The sequence below is a fragment of the Barbus barbus genome (genome assembly GCF_936440315.1).
Source record: "Barbus barbus genome assembly, chromosome: 33".
In the NCBI taxonomy this organism is placed as follows: Eukaryota; Metazoa; Chordata; class Actinopteri; order Cypriniformes; family Cyprinidae; genus Barbus; species Barbus barbus.
Genome location: NC_136761.1, coordinates 19782096 through 19809366, shown reverse-complemented (window position 1 = coordinate 19809366; position 27271 = coordinate 19782096). Strand labels below are relative to the sequence as shown.

Here is a 27271-nt window from a genome sequence, read left to right as displayed (position 1 = left end):
GAAAAAAAAAAAAACTCTTCAGATCATTGTAAAGTATAAAGGCAAGTGTTTCCCGATAACGTTACTAATCAAACATTACCCCCCCCCCCCCCAATTAGCACACTGATTATGAAGTAGGACTTAAGGGCATCATTACAGGAATTGTCTTTGTCGTCTAACTTATTCAGTGGCTAGTCTCCCCAGCATGTAAATTTAACAAAATACTACACATGGAAGTTGTATGTTATGTTGTTGAGACATTTAAAGTTATGTTATTAAAGCATTAGTGAGCATAGGAAGAATAAGTATGGCTTTGGTAAGAAATATTTAAGGTCAACACAAATTAATATTAAATATTAAATGTAACTCAGCAAAAGTTGTTTTATGGATCTTTTAAGAGTTATCTCTTGTTCTGCATGGCCTACTTGTTTTGGTGGACACTTAATCTGAATTTAAATGCATAGTTCAGCCAAAAATGAAAATTGGCATCAAAAAAGATATTCTAAAGAATGTTGAAAACCAAACATTCTGGTTAGCACTGACTTAAAAAAAAATTGTTACACTTTGTTGTGTTAACATTTATTTAGGGCTACATATGTACGTCTAAAACAGTTGCTAGATTTAATAGTTCTTGTGAAATGTGATTTGTTAAAGGAATAGTTTGACTCATTTTTTTTAACAAAGAAAGTGAATTGTTCAACTTTTATTCACATGAGTAAATGAAGACAGTTTTTATTATGAATTACGCCCACTGTTCTAGTTAGATATCATTAGTTCTCATCCCCAATTAGTAGGCCTACATAAAGTTCTATTTTGTTGTCTATAATGTATAATTCAGGCCTATCATGTGACATGACAGACTGCAGAGCACCATTCTAAAAGCATTTTATACCAGTGCGTCTTTTATTCTTGAATGTAGTCTACAAGGGCTAAGTGAAAACCAAAGTGCATTAATATTCTTTATTTTGTGCCTGTTGTCTTTGATAAACTGTATAAGCCAGCAGAAATATCCATTTTAGTTAGTCTGAGGCTTCAGCATTTTTACTTGCGATTTAGATAGCAATGCTTTTGGGAAACATGTCGTTGAGATCAAGTACACTTTACGTTCCGTTAACGTTCATCTTGCTGTTTGGGGAAACTCAGCCAAGGTCAGTTAAAAAACACGTCTGAATGTTCAGATGCTCAGTCAATCACACTTTCACTCAAGCACGTACTAATTGCTTGAGTGATTCCTATTTGTCTAATATATGCTATATATTTTTCCCCCTTAAGGATTGCAAGAGATTGCATGTGATTGCAGAGTGAGAACATCAGCTTTGTTCTTAGGGCAGATTAATATTTTGGTAGCCCACTACATCACTCACTATCCAGCATGTCAATAATCGTCCCTCACTTTGCCAAGTGCAAACATTCTTCCTCACCAAATAAGTCGAGACTCAAGGTTTTAAATCTCCCATCACAGTTGTGAGAAAAGAATTCGGACTCATCTGATGGTGTTATACAAAATCTATCATTCTTTCTCTTTCGTCTTACGAATAAAAGCTTCCACCTACTCTCACTCAAGGATGTGAAATCTGACACTCACCACTTGAATACGTAACGTGCACAAACCAGCCTGCCAAGACCAGTCATCCAAACTCTCATTTACGGGGAGAAGAATTTGTTTATTTCTTTTGTATAAACAGTTTAGATCTATTAATAACCTTCTATGTTATAGTAGGGCCACAGTTTATTTATTCACATTTGATCGCATGCTAATTATAACATTCATCCACTTTTCCATTCTTTTGAGACTTGGTCTCCTTTCTAGTTATTTATTTATTTAAAACCACCAACAACACAACAGGCTTTAAATGTCCCTACCCACCCATGTTTCGGTCCATTGGGTACTTTTATTCCTCTAAGATATTGATTTTTGACTCCGTGTTTGAGGTGAATGTATGCAGGTCAGGACCTCTGCCGACCAGTTCATAGGACGCCGAGATAAATCGAGGAAGTTGGGGTTACAACTCATTGACCCTCTCCATATCCTCTTATTGCACCCCTCATAGTGGAATTGGATATAGAGGTCATGGGTCTTCGGTGGCACTCGTCACCTGTCTCCCATCTCGGACTCAGGCCATTGGATCTTTCATCCTGGATTAAAAAAGCAAGACAATTTCGAGACTCTACAGCGAATCGACTTCAGAACAGTCCCTTAAATCACATTAAATGTTGAAGGCACCAGCATTACATTATTTTCACGTCATTCACAATGTAATTTGGGTTCGCTGCAGCAAGGCGACTCTCAGAAAAGGCTCTTTTCATCCATCATTTCGAATCCATAAATGTCAATTATCTCAAGATGACACTGTTGGATAACAAACTAATGATGGTGGTGTGATCTTCCTGCTCTAGCTGCAGCCTATTCTTGATCCTTGCCAGCGTGTGGCTCACAATGCCATCTGGATGTTGTCTGATTGCAATGTGGCTTTCAATGCCGCCTGATTGGATATGGCTATGCTTCTTGTTCAAGAAAGATTCACTATAAGTTTAATTTTACCCAGAGCTGTTTCATTTACCCAAACTAATTATTTCTTCACTTATCCTTCAGACTGTTAAAAGTAGTTGATGCTTTGAAGTAAATAATGTTAATCCTGTGTAAAATGGATATTAGAACAGGTGCCTTTGGTTTCTGTCCAAATTGTGTCAGTCTAATTCCGTGAAGATGGTCTTGCAACTTTGTTTAGAGACTTCAAATAAATTATTTTGTCTGTTAAACAATCAGGCAGCTGTACAGTTGTCTGGAAATTGGGAACAGTATCTGCCAGATCTTTGGCACCAATGATGGGCTCAGGCCCAACTTGGCAGTGCAAATACCAGAAAACCACAAATCACATTTTTTGATGCTGTGTTGAGCAACATTCAGATTGACATTCTTTTGTTTTGCTTGGTGGCACACTCTATTCTGAAGCACGAATCTCTTCAGAATTCTGCCACCATAATATAACAGATGTTTTTGAACAAATGCAGCAAAATATCAACAGTTTGAAGTATAACAAGGCCATGTATCAAAATCCATATTCATTTACATTTGCATTTGCATTCATATTCTTAGCAGAAACTTTCCTACTAAAGAGATTTTAAAAGTCATTTAGTCAATGTCAATGTAGTTTTCGCTTCCCATCAAAAACCTGAATTTTCAGTAGCCATTACCTCAGTCTCCAGTGTTACACGATCCTTCAGAAATCACTCTAATATGCTCAAGAAACATTTCTTAATATTATTAATGTTGAAAACAGTTGGTTCAATTAAAGTGAATAATTTTTTTCTTTATTATTTATTTATTCAAATCTTGAAATTAGATTTTTTTTTTCTTTTACTGATTTTGGCCCATACAAGGTATCTTAGAAGGCAGCACAAACAGTCTTTGCTTAGAGAGGCCTAGGATGCTTTAAACTGCTGTCTAGGTAAACAGCAGGTGTTGTAACAGAGCTTATGCGTTAAATCCACTTCTGCTCAGTTATTACATGAGTGATGAATGTGAACGGTAGAGGGCTTTCAGTTCTACACAAATAATAACAAGTAGCTGTCGGCTCCATTGAATAGCAGCACATTGCTGTCCGGGCCATGCACCAAACTTAGGGCCCTATGAAATCCTAAATTCTGTTTTTTCCGTTTGAATTTTTCTGGATTCCGTTTTGTTTTTTGTTTTTTTCATTTAAATTTTTCTAGACTCCTTTTTAATGGTCAAATTACATTTGATTAATCAAAAAGCATGTCTAATTAATTAAAATCATGAAACTTATATAATTTAACATTAATTTATTAAAAGTTTTATTTTTTTCTCACCTTATGCTTTATTACCAAATTCTGTTTGAGCATGTCTAATTATTTGAATGCATACAAACTATTTTTATTTATTCTTACAGTAGCCTTATGACAAATTCTGTGTTGTGTATTTATATTTTACTGGTTATCAGATGAAGGCATATAACATTGATTTAATTTATATTTTAATTAATGAAAGTTAAACATTTAAATTTTTGGCAAATAAAGGGGATTTACTATTAAAATTAAAAATATATTGTGATTATTTCTTTAAAAAATAAAGTTTTATTATTTTTCAACAGTCGTAGTAGTAGTAGTATTATGTACATTCTACTAAATAATAGTAATATAGCCTATTTTTGGCACAATGTCTAAGTTAAACCAAATTTTTATTTTGACGGGTTGCCATGAATACCTTTAAAGTTTAATGCTCGTGAAGTGACTCTCAGATATTGTTAATGTATTTATGTCCTCATTGAGACGGCAGATGCTGAAATCACTGTGAGTATGTAAGGTTAGTAAACAAAACCGCGCGTCTGCTCCGTTCACACACGGATTCATATTTAAATCGACATTTGTGGCTTAATATTTACAGATACTAGTCCATATCACAATTTGATAATGTGTAATGTGTAATGACCTACTTTTGATTAATTCATCCAAACTTTGACAAATTCCGTGACATTCTGCTATAAACTGTAAATTCAATTTTTATGACTGGATTCCACGACTCCGTCCACGTTTTCTGCATTGCTGAAATCATAGGGCCCTACAAACTGTGCGGAATGAAAATTTTTGGAAGTGCAGTACTTTTTAGTAGAGGTATACCATGCAACCCTACTGCTAGTTGGACTATTCGCTTTCTGCATTACTTTAGAAACACATTGAAGGACAGTTTGTGGAGTTGTGGGATGTTTCTTGTCTTTAAAGCCAGAGAGATATACTCAGTGGTATTGCCATTTGGGACTTCATTAAATTTGCTTTATGGTGGATTTGTTTTCCTCTCTCTGCTGTGTGACATACAGATTTGCCATTGCTGAGCTTTGCTCACAAATAGCAGCACACTACATTAATCTATCTCGGCAAGTGATGAGTTTTTCTGTTTTATAGACTATGCAAATTTACAATAAACAAACAATGCACCAAAACAAAACTGACAAAAAAGCAGGACTCACTGTACAGGAAGTACTTTCAAATACAGACAGATTGTCTTAAACGTCAAACTTCTTAACAGCTTTAAAAGCTGCTGTTTTCTGTTCACAATGAATCGGGTAAAAATAGATCTTGAACAGGTTGCCATGAGGTGAAACAACTGTAATTATATGGCATAGTCCATCAGCCATTTAAAGGGGATGCTTTTATTCTTGTGTACTGCTTTTCATCCACTACATGTGGCAAAGGGTTGATGGGGAATAAACCTTTGAACATTAAACAGGCTATAGAAGCTATTTTCAGACAAACACAAAAACCAAAATAAGTCATCAAAGTTTTCTGGATCATCTGGAAATATATTTTTTCTGCATCATTGTGCTTTTGTATATCATATAGAGCTGTTTTGATTTTTAAATCATACTGTGTGCTTGTGCACTTATTAGTAGTGAGAATGCACAGGTGATGTTCTTATTTAGAAACTAGCATGCTGTTAGATACATACTCAAAAACAGCCTGATAAACAGATGTTGTGCAAAAGTTTTGAGACATTAGAGCACATCAGTTTTAGACAGTGTGCAGCTGTAACATCCATACAGATTATGGGTATTTTGTCAGCATTCTCCCAATTATGTTGCTCAACAGTCCAACACGCCTTCTTGAGATCATGTGGAGAAAACTTGCAATGGCAATCAATGAAAACAGGAAAAAAGTATCCAAAATGGAAGAAGAATCTCACAAATCCTTTCAGGGCACCGGTATTTTGGAGACAGTTCTATGCATCTGTGAAGCCATCATGGCAGAACCATCATTCTCAATAAAAGCTTTGCTTTGCTGGAGATGAGTCCATTTTCTACCCTTCAGTGCGTCTGTAGACGTAGGTGCTGTTGTATGTTGGCCAGGTGCTCGCTGACAGCCCTGTGAATAATGTAGCAGGAAGATAGAGAGCTCTGGGGAAGAAAGTCAAGTCCCAGGACCCACCATTAAATATCACAATCCACTCTTCCCAGGGATGCGAATGACATTTTATCTCAGCTGGTAATAGAGATCCAACCTTTAAGTGCTGAGTGGGACACACCATTATTCACTATCTTCTGCTCTCTCAATGTCCTCTCCTTACACTGTCTACCTCTGCTGCACAATGTTATTATGACAATGTGGGAATATTCTCATTTCACGGCCCCCTGCTAAAATGAAAATGTTCTGGAATTCAATCGAACCAATAAATTAGGTAAAATGTGATATGGCTTTTGACTAGTCCCAACAATTCAAGCAATATGCTTGTAGTGGTTTCAAAATGAGCATTTCAAAAAGAAAAACACTGGTTTGCACGTGAAAATATTTCTGCGTCCTCTGTTATCGATTATCTCTAAGGTGCAGATTGTAGCATGTAGAGAAATGTCTTAATGCCTTAAGCCATGAGGCCATGTGCCACAGGAAAACATTAGATCCCCAGAGTCCTTGGCAAAGCCCACTGTCTGAGAGAAAGTTATTGTCTCAGCAAGCTGGTGTAATGATTAGCCTCAATCAGGATATTGAACATAGATCGAATACGAAAATGGCAAGGGCTTAGAAGTCGATATGTAACGGCTTCATGTTTCTGCATACTGAGATCGACCACAATGCGCAAAAGAAGAAAGGAAAAGTGAAATTTGAAAAGTGCAACAATAACTGTCACCTGAACTGTCAATAACTGTCAACTGTCAGCTAATTTAGTGATGCGTCGATTTAGTCCAAGTTGAAATTTCTGTTTGAATGGTTTCAGATGAGTCTGGTTCTGGATGAATCTTTGATAGAAGATGCTCATACACAGACACGGTGTCTACAACGGATGTGACAGCTGTCGCGCCGCAAACAGCTAGAGGCTGTCTGCACTGGACTTGACAAATCGACCTTTGCAGATCATTTGAGTTGTGTCAATACATCATAAACAGAACGACGCATCAGTTTACTGTCGGGGATTTGTCGTGTTGTGTCGCGCCGCATCCAGTGTAGACAGCATCACTGATTATAATGAGTTCTATTGTATTTTGTCGTGTTGCGCTGCTCGCGTCCAGTGTAGACACGGTGAGAGCCATGCAGATGCATGTGAACACTGAATTCTGTTCACTTCCGCATCTGTTTGTGCCTGTAATGACACATACGCACAAACTTATGTCAAAATGCATGTCTCTGCAAGTATCCTTGTAAACACAGTTGTTTATGGCTTAGGTGAAGGTAAACAATTGACCTATCGGTAATCCCCTCCCTTCGAACGCAGATGAGCCAATGGCAGTCGAGTATCAGTTGGACGGGGAGAGGAACTAAGACATCTTTAGGTTTCAGCGCCATAGAGAAACATTGGAATATCCGAAGCGCGCATCTGTTTGAACAGTGTTGATCCTACGTGTTGTCATCCGCGATCGAGACGACTGACCGTAATATGAGACTTCTCCCGCTTTCATCGTGATCTGTAAAACCTCGCTTCGAGTTACCCACCGTATTTATTTAAAAAAAAATTATAAATCCTTCCATGGAATATTTAATTCCCTTTTGGTGGCCTTCTGTGTCCAAAATTGTGCAAAAACATCGTGTGACAAGGTTTTCACACTGCAGCTGTCATTGTAAGACAGTGAGCAACTGCGTTTTTTTGTCCGAGGGAGCAACAGTAACTAAGGGGGGCGGGGCTTACCGATAGGTCAATTGAGAAAGAAAATGGATGTGTAACAGTATATTGTTTCACAACAGTTAAATGTTCCTGCTTTCCGTTTATAAAACAACAAAACACAGAGAGAAATTTTGCTACTTTTGTAGCTTTAACACAGATTTATTAGATTTAATTTATACAGTGAAGACTATGCAGTGTTATTTTACATTTGATTATTCAGTTTCTGTACCTGAATGCTGTTAGAATTACCTGAAAAACATAAAGCACTGTTTATTTCATTTATATTTTTGTTCTATTATATTTATCAATGCTTGTAATTTGATTATTTTCTATGTGGATTTACTCACCTACAAAATCACCCCAGTCATTGATTTTTTTTTTCTTCCAAATGAGCTATTCAAGTCATCTGGTGATTTTTGTTTTTCATATCGCAGTATACTTTATATCGCATAAAAACAATATATCGAAATGTGAGTTTTTTTTCAATATCATGTAGCCCTAATTTCTAAAGCTGCTCTGAGTCGCTTTTGAAATTTTGAAACAAAACAAAACTGCTGTCTACTAACAAATCCACACTGAAACTGAAAAAAAGATCTTCATGAAAAACCGCCAAAATAAAAAGTTTGTTTTAACTTGAAGAAATAATTACAGAAATACATTATATTACTATTGCATACTAAAATGCACTTCTTAATGTAATCATAATAATATTATTATTTTTAAGGAATATCATACAACCAAGATATTGTTTTAATTTAAACCAAGATTGTTTTATTTTATACAGTTCTGTTGTGCAGCATATTATTAGGCAAAAAATAAAATGTAAATTTTAGTTTTGTTGTAAATTTAATTGTTATATTTGATTACATTTGAAAAGATTGATTAAATTGTTAGTTTTATTAATTATTCTCATTAGCTATTTTTTTTATGATACATTTGCATTACATCAAAAAACAGATAAAATGGATTTCATGGGGCCCCAAGTTAGTTTCATTGTGAACAAACAATTTATGTTTACATTCATTCTCAGGGTCTAACAAACATGTGTACAGCATTTCTTTTCCCATTAACTGTAAATTAATATTATAATAAATATTGATATTTTATAATACGAAAAAAAAAAAAAAAAAAAAACTTTTGCCGTGTTGTTAAGTAAAAGTGCATTAATAGCTGCACATGTATCAGCTAAACTCTAGTTTTAGACATCTCGCCACAGACAGATAACCTTGTTTGACTGGTTTCAGATGAGTCTGCTTCTGGATGAATCTATAATAGAAGAAATTGAGGGTGCTTAAAATGTTCTCTATGTAATTTGTAGCTACAGATTGTTCCCTAGATTCTTTGTCATGTACCACAACTTGAGGAGAGATATTTGTTGTGCCCAGGCTTTGTTTCCTGGCCATGACCTGTTTAATAGAGAATGTAACATTCAATTTGAACGATAGAATTACTCCTTGTGACTTGGTTTTGCTTGTATCCCCCTGCCAACTTGAATTGGTTTTCCTGAGAGAGCAACCAGAAAATAAATCACAGGATGTGTAATAAATTGCAATCGCACCCTCATCTATATTTGAAAAGATCCATTTTGCCACCGATGAAAGTCGGTCCCATAGCTGCACTATGTCTGAGTCTAACAGGTGCTGAATAATGAGTCAACTAGACCTAAACTCCCCACTGCTGTGATGATCATTTGTGGACTATGTTGTGAAACATGTTGCTCTATAGGTGGCATTTATTCAAAATCATTCTGACTTCTTAAACATGTTATTTTTTGCATGTGTAGATGCAGGTGGTGCTCGGACCAAAATGGCAGCCCCCCTTGTTCTCCATTATGTATGTCCAGTTGCAGTTGCTTCGGTGGGCGTGAAAACCAGGTGCACTGTGAAAGACCCCCGGGTAGATTTTGACATGCCCCGCTGCAGGGGGCTTCATCTCTGCCGTTCCCATCCTTGTCAACTACTCGCTTCAATCTGGATTATTCTTGCACAGGAACCCCTGCTGCGACCCATAATTTAGATCAGATCAACAAAAAGACAGACTCAGTCCCTCAAACACTGATATTGGCACACATGTGCGCAAGGCACTTGAAAAAGAGCCCAAATTGACACTTGTGTTCTTTGTGTTCTTTCCTTGCATTTAATATAGCTGTACATTGCACTCTGGTGCCGAGCTATATGCTGTTCTTTCTAAAGTTAATGGATGCATAATGCGCCTGTGCTTCTGACTGAGACTCTATTCCTCTCTGCCAAACCTAAATTCAAACTCTTCATCCTGACATCCATCCTGAAGTTGTTGCATCTCAAAGAGCATAGCTCATCTTGAGCTCCCTTCATTATATGTGCATCTCTCAAAACAACGGCCTCCTTTAATGGCAGGAAGGCATCTTGCAGATTTGATTACGTGTGCCCTCAGAAAAGAGGCAAGGACAAACACGTATAAAATATGAACGCTGAATAAGGAAATGTGAGGATGAGGAGACACCTTCAAGGGGTAGTTCACACAGGACACATTCCTGCACGTTTTAAAAATGTTTTTTCTCAGTAAACATGCACTAGATGGATGCTTGTGATGTGTCTCTTCAGTGTTAGATTTTGTTAATATTATACATTTTAAAATATACTTTTTTTTTTTTGAGCAGCAGATCAGCATATAATGGTTTCTAATGGATCATGTAACACTGAAGACTGGCATAATGGCTGCTGAAAATTCACAAATATATTTGATAATATATTCAAATATAAAACAGATTTTATTTAATTGTAGTAAAAATAATAATATTTGACAATATTAGTGTTTTTACTGTATTTTTGGATCAAATAAATGCAACCATGAGGAAAATAAAAGACTTAAAAACATTAAAAAAAATCTTACTGACCCGAAGTTTTTGAAGTAAATAATGTAAAGAAAATAAATAAATAAAATAAAATAATCAGGAATGACTACATGGTTGTAATATGTAAAATACTAAAGCGGGTAAGTCCCCAGTATTGTCTACTATAATTGGATAATTTATTAAAATCTTAATATTTCTATATTTTTCTTCTTAAAATAACACGGTTAGGCCATTGTCAAGTCAAGCCAAGTCAATTTAATTCATATGTGATTTTTATGCAGTGGAATTTATTTCAAAGCACCTTTAAGGCGAGACACTACAGGTGAATAGGGTAAAATTTTTAACTAGCAGATATCACCATGAAACTTTCCCAGTTGATTACCTACATTAAGATGAGAAAAAAATGTATTACAAAGTTTCTGTAATTTTATGTTTAAATATGCAAATTAGTCATTATCTAATTAAATATGCGCTAATTTGCATATATTTTAAAAAACGAAATCTCAGAATTGGATAAAGCCAGGTTCAAAATTCTTTTTTCATTGTGTTCACATATGAGATGGGAAAAAAATTACAGAGGGATTTATGGATATCTATTTTTGTTATCCTGTAAATCAGAATATACTGTCAATAGCCTTAAAAAATGTATTTTCGCCATGTTTTTTGGAATAAAATGTTATATAAATCAGGCTAGGAATAATATATTTACAAATCCCTCTGTAATTGTCTTCATAATATAACTAGGTACAAGACTGGAAAGTTTGGTGTATACAGGTGCTACTGAAGTGGAGATTTCAGACTTGGAGTATGAGAGAAAAGTCATTTTGAGAAAACGGGCTTTAAAGATTTATATTGTAAAAATCCACACATTTTTATATGAAAACATTGCTAACAAGCAAAACAACTGGCCAAGTAATTGTTTATAACAATGTAGACCATGAACAATGACAACTGAATAAAACAACATTGCCAAATAAGACCTTCAACTAACCACAGAGAAGCACAAATACAGACACAAACTTATCATCAGAACTGCAACTCTAGTCATCTATGTCCATCGGAACACAAAGTTCACGCATGAGGGTTGAAAGCCTAGCTCTCCATGCCTGCACCATATGTAGGCCCCTCACCCCTCTCTTGCTGATGCCTTTTCAGCTTTTTAGCTGTGCTCAGAGTCTTTCTGCAACGTTTTACACTCTCAGACCGGATGGATTCGGCTTTTGTGATCCTCAGCATGTCGGTTTCCCTGATGGTGGTGACGGTAACGACAGTGCTTTCCAGCCAAAGCTTATCCATAATGGCAAGCATGGCAGAGGCCCCCTCAAAAAGTTGAAATGGCCATACTTGCAGCTGCCTCAACTCTACTCTTACCTACAAACACTGTTTTTGGACAGCGGGCCCAAATGACGGAGTTGAGGCACTCATTCGCATTTTGAGTGCCAGCATGCTGCATGCGCTGCAGCAGGCTGTCACTTGACATGCGGTGGTATACAGGTATCAGCTTCTGGCCCACCTCCCAAGACAAAAAGTTTCCTGCATGGAGCCTGTGGCTCTCTGGAGTTTCTCCATTTTCCTCCGCTCTCCTATACCAACACCAGGACAGGTTGCACCTGGTGTGCAAGGGGACTTCGTCACAGGACATGCTATGGAGGAGACCAGCCCAGATCTCATTTTTCATTTTCTCTATGGAACCCTGGTTATTTAAAATTGCCCCCCTGTAATAATTTTGTAATGTTTTACATTTTTTGGCCGTTAATTTTCCCAGACCCTTCCCCCCCAATTTGCGTTCAGCACTTAATTTTCGTAGTGCTGTGCCCATACGCTTATGGGCATGGTTGATGCATTCTAATTTTACTACCTCATGCCCAGGGTATGGGTTGAGGGATACCACCTCCCTGAATGCAGCACTGTCCCCATCTGACAGCATCTGAATGTATCTCAGCTGGTGGCGACTCTCAGACCTGGCCCACATCCTCTTCGCTGCCTCCTGCTCCATAGCCTTGCTTGAGCCCCTAAAATTTTGTGCACAGTCATGCGTTTCTCTCCAGCTGTCAATTTCCTCATCTGTAATCTTTCCCTCATGCCTGGCAGCTTCTTTAAGGGCACAAGCATGGCAATAGGAGGATAGAACCTCAAAGTCGATCACCAGTCCCGTAAAAATATGGATGCACACCCCGATCCCATAGTGTGATGTGAACCCTCTTTTCTGCCAAGTGCCATCAAAAGACACACTGATATTTATCACCGCATCTGCATCCTCTCTCAGCAACTCTGCCACATCTGCATCAATATCTGCATAAGCCTGCCTGACCTGCTCCCTGGTCCTGTGAAGTGACTCAATACCTCTCTCAATTTATGCCGCTAAAATGAAATGTGTATTGTATCAATAACTGTTCATTTGTTTTGTTTTTATAGATACAGCACACAGAAATCTGTACTGTAAAAGTAAAACTGACCACCACAACATAATGAATGAGATGGCACTTTATTCTATTCTTATAAATAAATAAATATTTCATCCATACAAAACAAATATTGTTACAGTAATGTTATAATATGTTAGAAGGTGGTAACAGCCACACGTATTGGGCTATTTCTGACATTAGAAATTCTCCCATCGACAGCTTACGTTCAGATGCGCTTCCCGAGGCGGGCATTTCACTGGGTAATCCATCACTAATTTTCCTTTTCCCCCTTGCAAGTGACAACTGCTGTACTCTTTTCGATGATTGACGCGAAGTCATTTTCATTAATTCACTCAAAAGATCCCGCGGAAAGCTTAACCAAACAAGGAAGCGTCAACGCATACCATGTCATGTGACGATTCTGAACGAATCACGTTGTCAGAAATTGTCTTCAGCCAATGAGATTGCGCATTTAGAGTTAAATCCCCTCTTTTACTTTCACGATTGGTTGCTGATAGAAAGGAAATGACCATATTTGGATCCGACAGCATTGTAGAGAAGAGAGAGAGCTTTCCAGCAGTATACGTGATGACTGGGTACAGGCAGAAATCGCGGAGCAGCATGTTGATTTAGAACGCCAACTTTTGTTGAATTTATGAGAAATCTACAGACGCAAACAGACAAAGTGCAGTAAAATAAAGACCTAAATGTGTATTTCGGACTTTTTTTCACCACAAGTCTGAAAGAAGACATGTTATTGAAGACAAATATCCAAAAATCTCAAAATTGACCAATAAAAAAAAAACGATGTTTTTGCCTGCCGTGTCTCGCCTTAAGAAAGACAAAATTGTCCACAAGATATTAAGAAAGCATTGTTAAATGCTTGCATTTTTATCTTGTCATATTTACATCGTCAGTCTGCTTTAATTAAAGTAATTTAATTGAAATGAACACTGATCTCACACTAAGCTTTGTTTTTTTATAATACAAGAACATGTCCCGTGTGAACGGCCCCTATTTGGTTTGTTTTATTGCAGATAGATCAATGTATACAAGCCAAAGATCCACACTGCCTCTGAGCTACACTAGAAGTATATCCACAAAAGCCCTATAAAGATGTTTGTTTACTCTAACAAAATTTTAGATGCAAAATTCCCAACGTCTGTCCTTCTCCACAAAATTCCCTTCGCTTAAATCAATGGTGCTTGTAATGAGGTGTGTGTCGATATGTGTGTGGTTGGCTGCCACAGTGGGCTTTCAGGAAAAGCCTGACCCGGCTGAGAGAGGATCAGCAGAGGCAAAGACATCATGTTGCCGGACCGTGCCTCTGATCTGATGCTTATCCACCTGACCGTCCAACCCCAGTCCATCTCCAGTACCGCAGCTCCAATTACAGACCTCTGGACGTGCAGCGCTCATGCATTGTTTGGTTGATGCAGTAACTTTTGGAACATCTTAACGCTATATAAAAACAGGGCTATTTGTAATGTTGTGCTTTGAGAGTTTTTAGTGCTCTTCAGTGGAATGATTAATGCCATATAGACTGTCTCCTGGGGTTTGTGTGCTATGAAACATATGTCCGCTTTGTTTATTGTATTCCCAATTCATCTCTGGATTGTTACGATAGGAGAGTTCTTAGTAAGGCATTTATCATATTCAAATGGCAACTATGCCCTAGATACTTGGCACTCGAGAGTGATAATGTCAGATCTTTTCTCCCGTGCTCAGTTCTTGATGTCAAAAAAAGCACCCATTTCAGTCTTGTGTTCGTCTCAAGTGAGCATTGTCGCTAGACACACTCTTTGAAGCACTGGGATTATCATTATGAATTTATTTCTTTGCTTCATTTTTTTTCAGTGCTCTGTGGGCAGATGGTTGCTTTGTGATACATAATTGGTTATTATATTTATTCATTGTTGGTTCATTTTGCATGAAACCCAATGGAAAGTCTTACTTGTGTTGCTAGTGAATGCTTAATACATTAATATTATTTTAGATATATTTAAATCAGTATTAACAAACAAAGCACATTCAGTTTACAATTCTGCAAGCTAATGACGAACAACCTGATGTGATCTTCGTATTACAAAGCATTTCTGTTATCATAAAACATAATATTTGCCAGAGACCACTATATAATCCACCAAAAGGTCAAATGCTATTATTTATTTCATTTTGAATCTTGAAGAGGTGAAATAATGTTCAGAACATCAGCCCAGTGTTGCTAAATTGAGAGGAAAGCGTGTTAAATGAAAGCTGCATGTATGACTACAGTGGTTTTACAAAACTATTATAAAGTAAATATTTAGTAGTTCTTGGTTGTTACACATCAGCAGTTTTCCCGGTTATAGATTAGCCAAGGGCGTGCACACACACACACACACATGTGCACATGAATAGGATTTTCAATGCACATTTGCCATTTGAAGGTGAAATTCAGCAAAGAACGAAACACACTGTTCAGTTTATTTTGTGAAATTACCAGTGGTAGGGAGAATTGCTCAGTACTTTCAAAAGCATGCTACATTATTTAAACAATGTTAATGCTAGGATGTTTTATGATTTTATTTCATAGCACCCGGAAAGAAAAATGTACTTCAGATTACCCACTACTTAATGTCAAATAAATGTCCCTGCATATCTAATACATGCTTTTATAGATCACAGTGCTGTATTAAATGACCAACACTGCACAGTAAATCAGTGGTTATAACTCCAATAGATTTAAATTAGGCGTCGCTGTGTTTGCATTAGCTGAGAGCTAAATTGAATGTGACACCCTCACATTAAGCACGAATATCTAAGGGTAGACGGCGGGAGGGAAATGTGTATTGCAGAATTCCTGCTGTTAGATATTCACATTGTTTGCAGCTTGACACATTGAGGTTATGGCTATATGTGTGCTTAACAATTGAAATGCAATGACATTTTGAATGTTACAGATTCAGATTATATGATAATTCTCAGTATATGTCTTTATTTTGAGTTACACATAGGGATATAACACACATAGGCAGACAAGCTAGGCAGTCGGACTTAAATCTTTGTATCATGGTACTAATATGTTTTTATTCATGTGTTTATTTTTTATATATAGTTATTTTTGCTGGATATTTTACAAATGTTTTACATGTTGAAATGCTCTTACATTATATAACCATAAACAATGTAGTCATGTCTATTTTTTTTTCTTTAATTCTTTAATTCACTGTAAACTACTTTTCAAAGGTTTGGGGTCATAAAATATTTTTTAAATGTTTATTTTATTAATTTTTTTCAATGTGTTTTAAGGTTTCTGAAATAAGTCTCTTATGCTCACCAAGGCTGCACTGATTTGATCGTAAATAATATAAAATTTTATTCTAATTTAAAATAATGGTTTCTGTTTATTTACATTTCTGTGGAAATTGATAATTTGTTTTACAGAATTCCTTCATGAATAGAAAAAAAACAGCATTTATTAAGGTTTTCTTTTGTAAACGACTTCACTGTTGCTTTTGACCAATTTAATGCATCCTTGCTGATTAAAAGTATCAATTTCTATTAATATTATTAATAGAATTAATATTAATAAAAAAAAAAAAACATCTTAACCCACTGTATTTGATTAACTTTAACCTGATGGATACAAACAAAATATTGGATTATTCTAACAACCAAATCAAAACTTCAACAGCAGCTGTTTCACCTTGACTAACATTTGAGTTCAAATCAAAAGGCTCAAAACAATATTACATAAGAAAAATGGACCTTGTAAAATATATGAACACCTGGGACTATACATAAGTTGAATTCTATGCAGTGACACTATTTGGCAACCATAAACAACCTGCTTTTACACTTGTCAAACCTAATCCGCTTCCATTGTAATCAATGGAGCTGTTTATGCCGCAACACAGTTTGCATAATTGGGGTATTTTTTCCCAGTCATCTCAATGGCCAAAAGTGTCCCACTTTACCTGAATTCATCCTATTAGTGTCGGGTTTAATGCTTGATGCCACTCGTATAAATGATATAGCAGGATCAGTTCCAGCTGACACATTTTCATATAGCTAGGAACTGGTAAATGCAGCTTTGCACTGCTGTAGTTGGCTGCTACCATGCCCTGCCCTGTCCTGTAGGTCTAGGTATGGAAGACTATGATTTAACAAGGGGGCTGCATCAGGGCAGGTGTGGCAATGATGGATTGAAGTGCTTAGTAGAGCACTCGCAGCCGGGAAAGAGAGTAATCGGTGTGTACAGAGAGCTGGCCAGAGTAAGCAGAACAGACACATCAAGCTGAAATGCACAGCAGAGTCGAGTGGGGTCACGTGCACGCAAATCCACATATATTTACAGATGACAGAGGTCTCCATACTCAAGCACTAACACAAAGGTAACATAATCGTTCTGCTCCAAGTGTTATATAATGTTCTGTTGCCTGAGAAGGGCTATTATTTGATTTATGGCTCGGGCCACAAGCTGAGGTGTGCAGCATTGTTTTTTGTAGGATATGATGACTACATATATGTACAGTCTGCACCTGTTTGCACAATTGTGTTCATTAATTTATTGCATGTTAAAGCATTGTAATTTGCATTATTTCTTTAAGTAGGCATTTCTATTGTGCTCCTTTATTATCTCAGCTCATTTATTATATGCTATTTTGCACTTTTATTTCTAGGCACTAGGGAGAGGACAAGATGTGATGGAGAGAAGAGGAGAGTTGGGCATGGCTCCCAGCTTTTGACATTTTTTTTTTTAGTGCATCCCACTGATTTTTTGTGTTTTACAGACAATGCTCAAGTTGCATCAGAATAGATGGCACATTAATGCAGAGAGAGAGACAGAAGTCCTCATCCTAGAAGCCTATAATGTTGTTTATGGCATTTTCCCTACACCAGCACCAATGAGTTTGAAGCGTCCCGTAAAGCTACAGAATGCTAAAGTATGAACTAGGCTGCCAAGTAATGACTAAAAGGCCATTACACAACTTGTAGTGTAGTTTGGAAAATGTTAACTTGGTTTTTCAAAGTGAAGTGTGTACGTGAAAAACTTCTCCAATGCTGGTTTAATGTGCAAAGACAAGCCATTTGTTGGTAGACTGAGTTTAAACAACTGAATATTTTAGTGTCATTCACCATATTTCAGAGCCATCTGCAATCCATCCTAACCTAGCACTAAATGCACTTAAATAGCGCTGCTTGAATATTTAAATGGTCTTTTGGGCCTAAAATGCCTCCTCACAATGTAAATTAGGGTTATTATTGATTTTAGCTTTATACACTAGTTGGTATAAATATTAAGCACATTTTCAACATTTTTAGGTGCATTACTGCACTGAGTGCTAAAACAATGCTAACTATTAGCGCAAAAAAGTCCCACTTTATATTTGGTGGCCTTAACTTCTATGTACTTACATTTAAATGAATCATTTGATACAGTGCACCTATTCTGTACATACATGTTTTTTCATTGTACTAATATTTCCAAAAAAACTGCATGTAATTACTGTACATCTAATTAATTTCTGTAATTACATTTATAGTTACACTATTGACCCATCCCTTACACCTTACCCCACCCTTAAACCTACCCATACCACCAAACCTGTCCCAAACCTTACCCATATCCCACCTCAATAGCAGCAAAAGTGTTTTTTCACGTCAGTGCAAATCAAAAGGTTTTTCTGTCTATTCAAGCAAGCTAAGCAGTTATGGAAATTATGTTTCAATAATGAATATTCTCTGTCTGTCTTTCAATCAGAGGTTTTTGTAACCAACACCTGAGCTGACAAAGAGCGAATAAAATCACTTTATTGCTCTAACAGTGGAATTTTCTTAATCTGTTAAATAACTCATGTATAATTGAAGTGTTTTGAGGGTGATACTTTGAATGATTAGCCACTCAACACGATCAGGCTAATCTGGGATGTGTCAGCCTCTGCAGATACTGAATGTTCCCTCACTCTGACCCATTTCCTTTGAATTAATCCCAGCTATAGTTAGGGAAAAAAGAGCTGCTTTGATCTTCAAATGAAGGGACACTCATCCCAATATTTCTGTTCTGAGTTTGTCTGCTCACTTTGGTGTGTCTGTGAGCTCTCACCAAGGAATTCCAGGAATAGGGTGAAGCCGTTTGAATAATTAGGCCTTGCTTTTCAAAATCTCAGTCGTCTCCTCCGTCCTGCTTCCTCCTTTTACTGTCATCCATCATTCAGCTCTCAGAGCTGCCATTGGTCATTACTATGCCTGCTCGCTTTGCACGACGACATTCAAAGAATGTCTGCTACCCTACTTTGACCCTGTTTTTTTTCTTTCTTTAAAGATGATAAGAACACCTAAAACCTTCTGCATATAACCTGATGGCTGATGTGATTGCGCGCAAATCTACATGCTTGTTGGGAGTGCGGCACAGTGGTTGTGTGTTTTCTGGGATTAGAGAGAGGGTTAAAGGCTAGCTCAGCAGTCAGGTTTTTTAGATTGGACGGCTGTGGAGCTATTTCCAGACTGCTCTGCTGGAGGAGGACTAGAAGCAGCACTGTATTCATTATTCAGAAGGCAGCGGAGTAGTACACAGCAGCACAGTCTGTCAGGCCAAGATTACCTTTGTGCATTCCTCCGACATGCGAGGAGAGCTTAAGGTTTGAGTCTCTACCCCGAGGCGTGAAACCAACCTGACTGAAAGTAGGGTTGTACAGGCCGTTTGAAAGTTAACAGGTAGTCTGCGGAGTTGTGAAGTGCGAGAACACGGAGCACAGGCTTAGATTACAAGTGATCGTTGAGAATATTGGGTATGTTTTACATTAAAAAAGGATCAGATGTTCTTTTGAGGCATGCATGTTGAAGCTGGGTTTTTTTGGCTGTGGGCCTGTGGCCACATTTAGCTGCCGTTTCCTCATACGGTAAAAGCATGACTTTTTATTTCCTTACAGGTTAATACAGATGTCAGCAAATGCGATAAGTGCAGTAAGCACTGCATATATTTTATTGGGTTTTATTTGTGGCATCTTAATTTGTTTGAACAAGAATATTAAATGGATGAATGCATACCATGCAAAGAGAATAATGAATTAGGTCCATTGGAGTGCAAAAAGCTCTATCAATACTAACTCAATTTAAAGACTCCGAGTGAAACTACATGGACTAACAATGTTTAAGGATGAAACTGTTTCTTAAGGCCAGACAGACAGCAGAATCTCCATTACTCCAGCCCAGACACAATACACCTTAACATTAGGGTCATTCAATTTCCCACTCCGCTCTTCAAAGTGGGCCAAGTGATTTGTTTTCAGTGTGTTTTTAAGAAGAAGCTTCAATCTCCCCCGGAGAAGTTTAGCATTTAAATTGGTTGATCCAAGCACATTTTACCACAACTGTTTTTGAAGCATCGTGCTGATGAAAAATCAAAGGTAACGTGCAAATGCATGACCTTTCCCCATCTGAATTGCAGACAGTGCCTGAAAAGCCTGTTTTTGCTGACGCTCTTCTTTCTTTTATACTGTTTTGTAAAACTTTGATACTTGGTGAGACGAAACGTCACAAATTATTTTTAGACAATAATAAAACCTCACCACATGTCTATAGGTTAAATTAAAAAAAAGGGAGAGAGAGAGAGATCTAAAGGAAATTTTCCACCAGTGCTATTTTACAGACCTTTGTAGTGGTTGTTAAATTTAGGTGGGAGCACATTGTTTTTTCATGAGGTATTCATGACAAATTCTTATTGATATAATATTATGCATGGAACCCTGCTCATGACTTGCAGGAAAAATATATTGTGGACAAGAATTAAGAATTCAGCTTAATAATTGAACATGTTTTATTAATTGATTCTATCGTTTTAATTAAATCCTGAGATAATTTGAATTATTTGTTTCCTCGCTGTAGGTAAATTGTTGCTACCTTGTACTTATTCATACCCTTGTTTTAGGTAGATGTGACCAGTTTGTTCATTTATTTTTTTAAAGACCATTACAACAAAAACCAAAGCTATAACATTATCTTGGCTTTCACACCAAAATATTATAATATTGTGTTTATTTTAAGTGAGCATTGCATTTATGGTCTGCACAGTTATTGATTATTGAGCAAAGTTTTAATATCATGCAGAACTGTAAAGAATGACATCAAATGCTGAAGAACTCATGGGGAACAGTGGTGAAGTGCTTAAATGAGTTTTTATTTATTTATTTTTTACCATTACACTGGTGAAATAATACAGTTATTGACAACAGTTGGCGGGAAACCAAAATCATGCTGAATTAGCATGTTGAATGCCAATTTTTCCTTATTCATTATTCAACCAGATGTGAAATCGCAGTGAATTTAGATCATATGGTAACACTGACTGACAGCAACTTGCGTTGGTAAGGCAGAGTAAATTAAGAAGCATACCAGCCGAGAGGGAAATAAAATAAGTAAAAGTGCATGGCAGTGCACAAGGGACATGTCTGTGATTGGTTACAGTGTTCAACTGTTGCAAAAACATGTTAGGGTTAACCACAATGGGAGCCATAAGTGTATTCTTGATTATTTAGTTGATTTAATTATGCAGTCCTAATATACAGTATGGTTCTTTTTGTTTTACTGTTTGCACCAGTATGAATTTAAGGAGATGCATACAATGTGTTATTAATCATTCATGTTTGTGTAAATTCTAAATGCATATAATAATAATCTGAATAAATCATCAATCATTTTTTAATTTGGGAAGAAGTTTAATGATATTTGCTCAGTGCAAAATGCAATATAGTACAGTTGCCATGCGTTCAGATAGATAAATTAAATAAATACTTTCAGATTCTTTAACTTTAAAATCTCTTTAGATATTGTGAATGATTTTGGTGATTGTTCCCTGAGGGAAAGAATAAAAATTGATGATTGACAAAAGCTGAACGCTGGTTCTCAGTAGCATCATGACAGATGTGGTGTAGGTATGATTTGTCTTTACCAGGGTCTTGGTGAAGCTTTACATTGGAAACAGATTGCAGATGTCAGTTTCAGATAGAATGGCTTGAGGGTGATCGTGTCACAGGAATTGTCTCTCATTTTAGTCTAAAGTTCCTGTCTGACAGAAAATTCAGAAAATTATGTCACCATATTACTGACAAATAACTACCATTCACATCTGAGAGAATTCTACCTATAGAGCACATTCAGGTATTAACAAGTAGAAATCAGACTGAAGGAAAAACACAGAGAGGGACTGAACCCTTTCTCTGTTAGGTTTTAGTCCCAGAGAACACTTTCAGCTCTGCGGCGGTGTGACTTTGATTAAATGCTTGTGCTCTGCTTTACGCTGGACTAATGCCTCCTGAATAGCCTGTCATGCCAGGTAGACAAGTTTCACTATTATGCTAGATTTATAGTCTTATACTGCCAACTCCTCCACAACTCTTACTCTCATCATGGGTGGGCTCTGCCCCACTGATACATCTCTTCAATGTTTCTTGTAAAGTGAGCTCAGACTACAAACCTGGAAGGCAGGGATAACTGTCATCTTTTTTTTTTTTTTTTTTACTTTCTTTGATCACAACCTATATGGTAATTCAGTTTGCAGATGCTTCTTGCCATAATGATCCACTCTTAGAAAAACAAATGCACAAAGCTGTCTCTAGGGCAGTGATCATTTTAAAAGTGTACCGATTAGTTGCTAATATGTACACTTTAGGTAATATGTAGCTTTTAGGTACTAATATGCACCCTTTTTTGGGGGGGGGGGTGTGTAAATAAAGCATGAAGGTAGTATTTCATACTGAAATCGAATAGCCAAATCAAACACTTTCCTGTGGTTATCTTTCTCGTTTTGATTGGAGAGCTTGTTTAAACATTTCTAGTAAGTTCGATTTTGAAAATAAGAGGTTTAAGAAATTCTTTCATATTTCACATGACATTTTGGGTTGTTTTTTGGAGGATGTGGCAGTGGCTCATGAAGACTGAACTTGAAGTAAAATACAATTATAGTCCACGGTAACTGCTGGGTTATTCCATGCTCCGGAGGGTTATTCCAACTGTGACATTTTCTCTCAAGTGATTGGATGTGATACCGACTGGCAAAGTCAATGGAAGGAGAGCTAAGGAGGGATGTCTAAATATAGGGTAGTGCTCGGTGCAGAATAATCAAGAATGGTGTTATAATCTGTTTTAGGAGTGGGAGCGGGAGTAAGTGTAAAAGCTCTTCAAGACAGCAGAAGTATTCAGCAAAAATTACATTCTCAAATAATGTATATTCAATGTTAATGCACCATTTTCATTGCCTTCAAATGTGCCTGTGTTCTTACTGTTAGAGGAAAAAGTTCAGAGTTTGTGTTCTGTTTTTCAACTATTTGTGTTGAGATTGAATAATATTTTAATTGCTCCTTTCAGGCATGCACAGACTATTATGTGTATTTCACATTCATCTGTTACCGTAACATGCTCATGGTGTCTCAAAGGGTCCTCTGTTTACCACATAATTCATGAATGCAATTTTCTTTTCATTATTTACAGAAATGCAATACCAAACCCCCTTTTCTGGTACTATTTAGTCTCATTTATCAAATATGACAGTTTATGTTATACTCTTGTCGTGGGCAGGGGAATGTATTTTTTATTTCTTTTTGATAAATGATAGATGTTGTTGTGAGAACAGCTATTTACTCAAAGGGTTTTTGAGCTGATTTTGAGACCATGAAAAACTAGTAAAGACTAGTTGTTTGCATTTTCTTTTGAAAGAAAACAATTGCCTGCATAAATTATTTATTTGTCTTACTATTACTGGAAAACATAGTTTGATATGTGGCAACCAGAAAAGATAATGGTTTGTTTTGATCTGTTTTATTTGTCCAAACTAAAGAATATATATATATTTGTCGGTATACATATGTTTCAGTGAGGATTCATGGAATATTTTCATGTTTATGCCTTCCTTAGCTCTCCGTCATGAGAGAGGAAAATATAGATGACCCCTCAGCAGTGTTTTATGCAGACATTAGCAGTAGCATTAACAGTAAATGGGATGCCATTTCAGTCTCGCCATCCAATATTAATAAAAATAAAAAAAAATAGTTAAATCATAGTAGAACAACTTGACTTTGAGAAATTTCGTGCCAGCTGTATCTGTCTTTCCCAGATTGCAAAGAATTTCCTTTCTTAGCGGCTTCATTTTTTTTTTTTTTTTTTGCAGGATGTGCCAGGGGAAGTCGACCTAAAGGTAAACATAAACTTACAAAGGACAGAAATGCACATTCAAGAGAAATCTGTGTACAGCATGTGTATGTCCAATCAAGAGAGAGAGAATTGTATTTTATTGCTCAGGGAGTTTGATTAAAGGAAGCTGATTGCCTCAGATCTGGATGGAAAGCCTGCTGAATGCCTTAACATTCTGCTCATGCTGTATGTAATCATTTGTTAGTATGTGGAGTCTAGCGGCGCTCAGATTGAATCAGAGCGGCGCCTCCTTATCTAGATTGAAGGAAATAATTTGTTACAATTTTCCATTAAGTCGCATTCAAAAAGGCATGAGTTACCTTAAGGGCACATTTAAGGCAAATTGTGCCGCCGCAGAAGTTCACTGTCTTTTAAGATTGCTGGCTGCTTCATTTCCAACCACTGTCTGGGGCCGTTTGATGTATTTGCGAATGCAAACAACATGAAAGTGTAATGGTGTTTTCCGTGTCTGGGCATGACACAACATCACCGTCTTTGCACCGAGTGACCTCTTTGTGTCAAGCACACAGAGTGGAGTGCGTACCGTGTTTCCTCTCTAACACTTTGTCTAATGCACCTGTCACAGAGGCCTATTTTAACCCTGTCGTGAATGTGGCAAGAAACCTGTCATAATGATTCCTGTTCTTTCCTCACTTCAGCCTCTGTCCATTTAGAATTAGTTGGTCTTTCATAGTTCTTGACACGACTGGTGCTACTGTGGCATATATGAACTTTTGTTTTTAGTTTATTTCTTTAGGGTTTTTGTTATTACCCGAGATTGAATGATCATGCTTTACATCAGAGTCAGTATTACTGCATGCACGATGTCTAAGGATAAATTCTGATTTAGTGAAAAATGAAACATTAAATGTGTATGATGTAAAACATCGCCTTGTTGCAATAATAACAACGAACATAGATGCAAATTCAAACCTGAGTAGAATTGATGTGACATGGGCACCAGCAGTCATACTGCACGTGTTTTGTTACAGTAGTTTGTGCACACATGCACGTTCTCAGTCGCACTCACTGACTTCAGAGTCACTTGTCGCAGTGCTAGTCTGTGACAGGCCCATTTTAAGAGCTCGCCAGAGATGTATGTTTGCCATAATAACAGCAATAACAGTTTATCCTGCAGTAACTGTACTGAGTTGCTTCTCGCAATTGCTTAGTTATTATTTATTTGTATTACTTAACCTGAGCAAAACTTAAAATAATGTAGTAAAATAAGTGACTCTAATGATTATTTACTTGAGTAGTTTTAGAACTCAAAATGTCTTGTTTCTGAAAAAGTCCTTGATGTGTGTCATGCTGAAATCTAACAGTGGGTTGCTGTGTAACATTTTTACATATTTGACACTGACAACGGAACTGCTTAAATTAATATTCCCATAAATTTTGACATTTGACTAAATAAATTGCCAAATTGCTGATAAACAGCATGGTGCATTTTGCTAAAGCATATGGCTTCCTGCTTGTAAAAAAATAATAAAAGAAACAAAATGTCCCAATTAGTGCATTGCTATTAATTGAAGACAAAAAAGGAAGAAAAAAGGATACTATCTGGTCATGGTTGCTACTCCCTTGCCATTAACTTGTGTTTTGTATTTGGATAGTATTTTGATATTCCTTAGCTGAATTGCATTTGCCTGTATAGAGATCCGATCACTGTCAACTGCGCAAAATGGAAAACGCCACTTACATTGCAACTGAGGTTGTGTTAATCACAAATTTTCCATTATTTACTGAATTTGAAAAACATTTAGGGATAATTCCAAATGCATGCCATCATTTTGACAGATAAAAATAATATGTCTGGTCTACTGCGTTTCCCTACTTTATAAACATTCCCACAGTAAAGGATGCTAATAAGGATTAGAAGCTAAGAAAAGGGAAGAAAATAGTTTTAAAAGGCCCTGTGGAAACAGCCTGGGAGAGACACGTGAGTGGGGATCTGGGGAGAAAACGAGAGAGAGAGAATAAAAGAAGAAACTGCACGATCTGTCCCCAAGTACAGAGTGCTTGGTAAGACTAAAGAAGCTCTTTTTACAGAAGCTCTTGTGATATAAATGTCACATTAAAAATGCCAAGAGTTACAATATTTTATTTATGGATAAAGTAGAGCATGATGGAAAATTTACAAGCAAGTCTGTCAAAGTGATGCATAATGATTATTTGTAACGCAGTGTCTGTATCACAAATCACTTGTATAGTTGATAATGAAAACACATTAGTGTTCACACCTCATTGAATGTGCTCAGAATGTCCTTGCATCTGATCACACTGCATATTTTAATAAAAAAGTATTTTATCATGATCAGGTGCTATCTGATTGTGATCTGATCATCAATGTCATTGGTTAATGTGATGATTTTTAATATGTTTTTATCTAGCCTAATAAATGATACATTTTAAAGGTGGCTTAAGTGTCCTAATATTTTTCAAGCCACTGTATATTATAACATTCAGTATGAAACATAAAAACCTATGTAGAAAAAAGAAATCTGGCTTGTCGTTTTGTGACTGATGCATTTGAAATGTTAATAATAGGTTATAAAGTACAATTTGATCATTACCAGTACTATTTTGACATTTAAATGATTGAACTTAAAAGAAGAGAGAAAAGAGGCAAAAGGCAAATTATTCCACCACGCACACTTTATTCCTTGTGGTGCTTTCGCGTGTGAATAAAGGCAAATATTGAATTTTTTTGGGCATGCCTGCGCAGTACGTCCCTGTCACAGTCTAGTGTGTGACAGCATATGTTTGGACACCCGTAGTCAGATGGAAACAGACCTGTCAGCACGGCGGCAGGATGGGACAGTAAGATAATCACACAGTGTCATTTTGGGGGGCAATTACCCAGCTTGGAGTGAAATGAGAAAACCTGTTTTTTTCCTGCTGTCCTAATGGAGGTTCCGGTCATTAGTTAAACGAGAGTCTCTCTCTGGCTGTAATCAAACGTGAAGCGTTCAGTTTAAGAGCCCATTATAAAACATCTGCTCCCCAGCAACGGCCTGCGGAGACTTACGTTTGCTCAGTTGTAAAAGTCGGTGAGCACCATGTCACTATTGCTACTCAATTTCAAGTCTTTGTAAGTTGTACAGTTAAACAATGTTTCCATTTATCCTTGGCCATATCTGCTGTCTTTTGACTGTAATCAAATACTACTTCTACTGCTATTAATAATAATACGGATATATATATATATATATATATATGTATATGTGTTTTACATTTAATTTTTTCCTGAAAAATGATTCAGAGCTATGATGTAGA

General features: G+C 36.7%; 1 protein-coding gene across 1 annotated transcript in view; it reads left to right on the top strand.

Annotated features, from left to right (window-relative positions):
* LOC306853326 (teneurin-3-like) overlaps window positions 1-27271 on the top strand; it is a gene marked incomplete at both ends in the record, with an annotated part of 95903 nt that overhangs the window by 15546 nt on the left and 53086 nt on the right. The window lies entirely within an intron of this gene.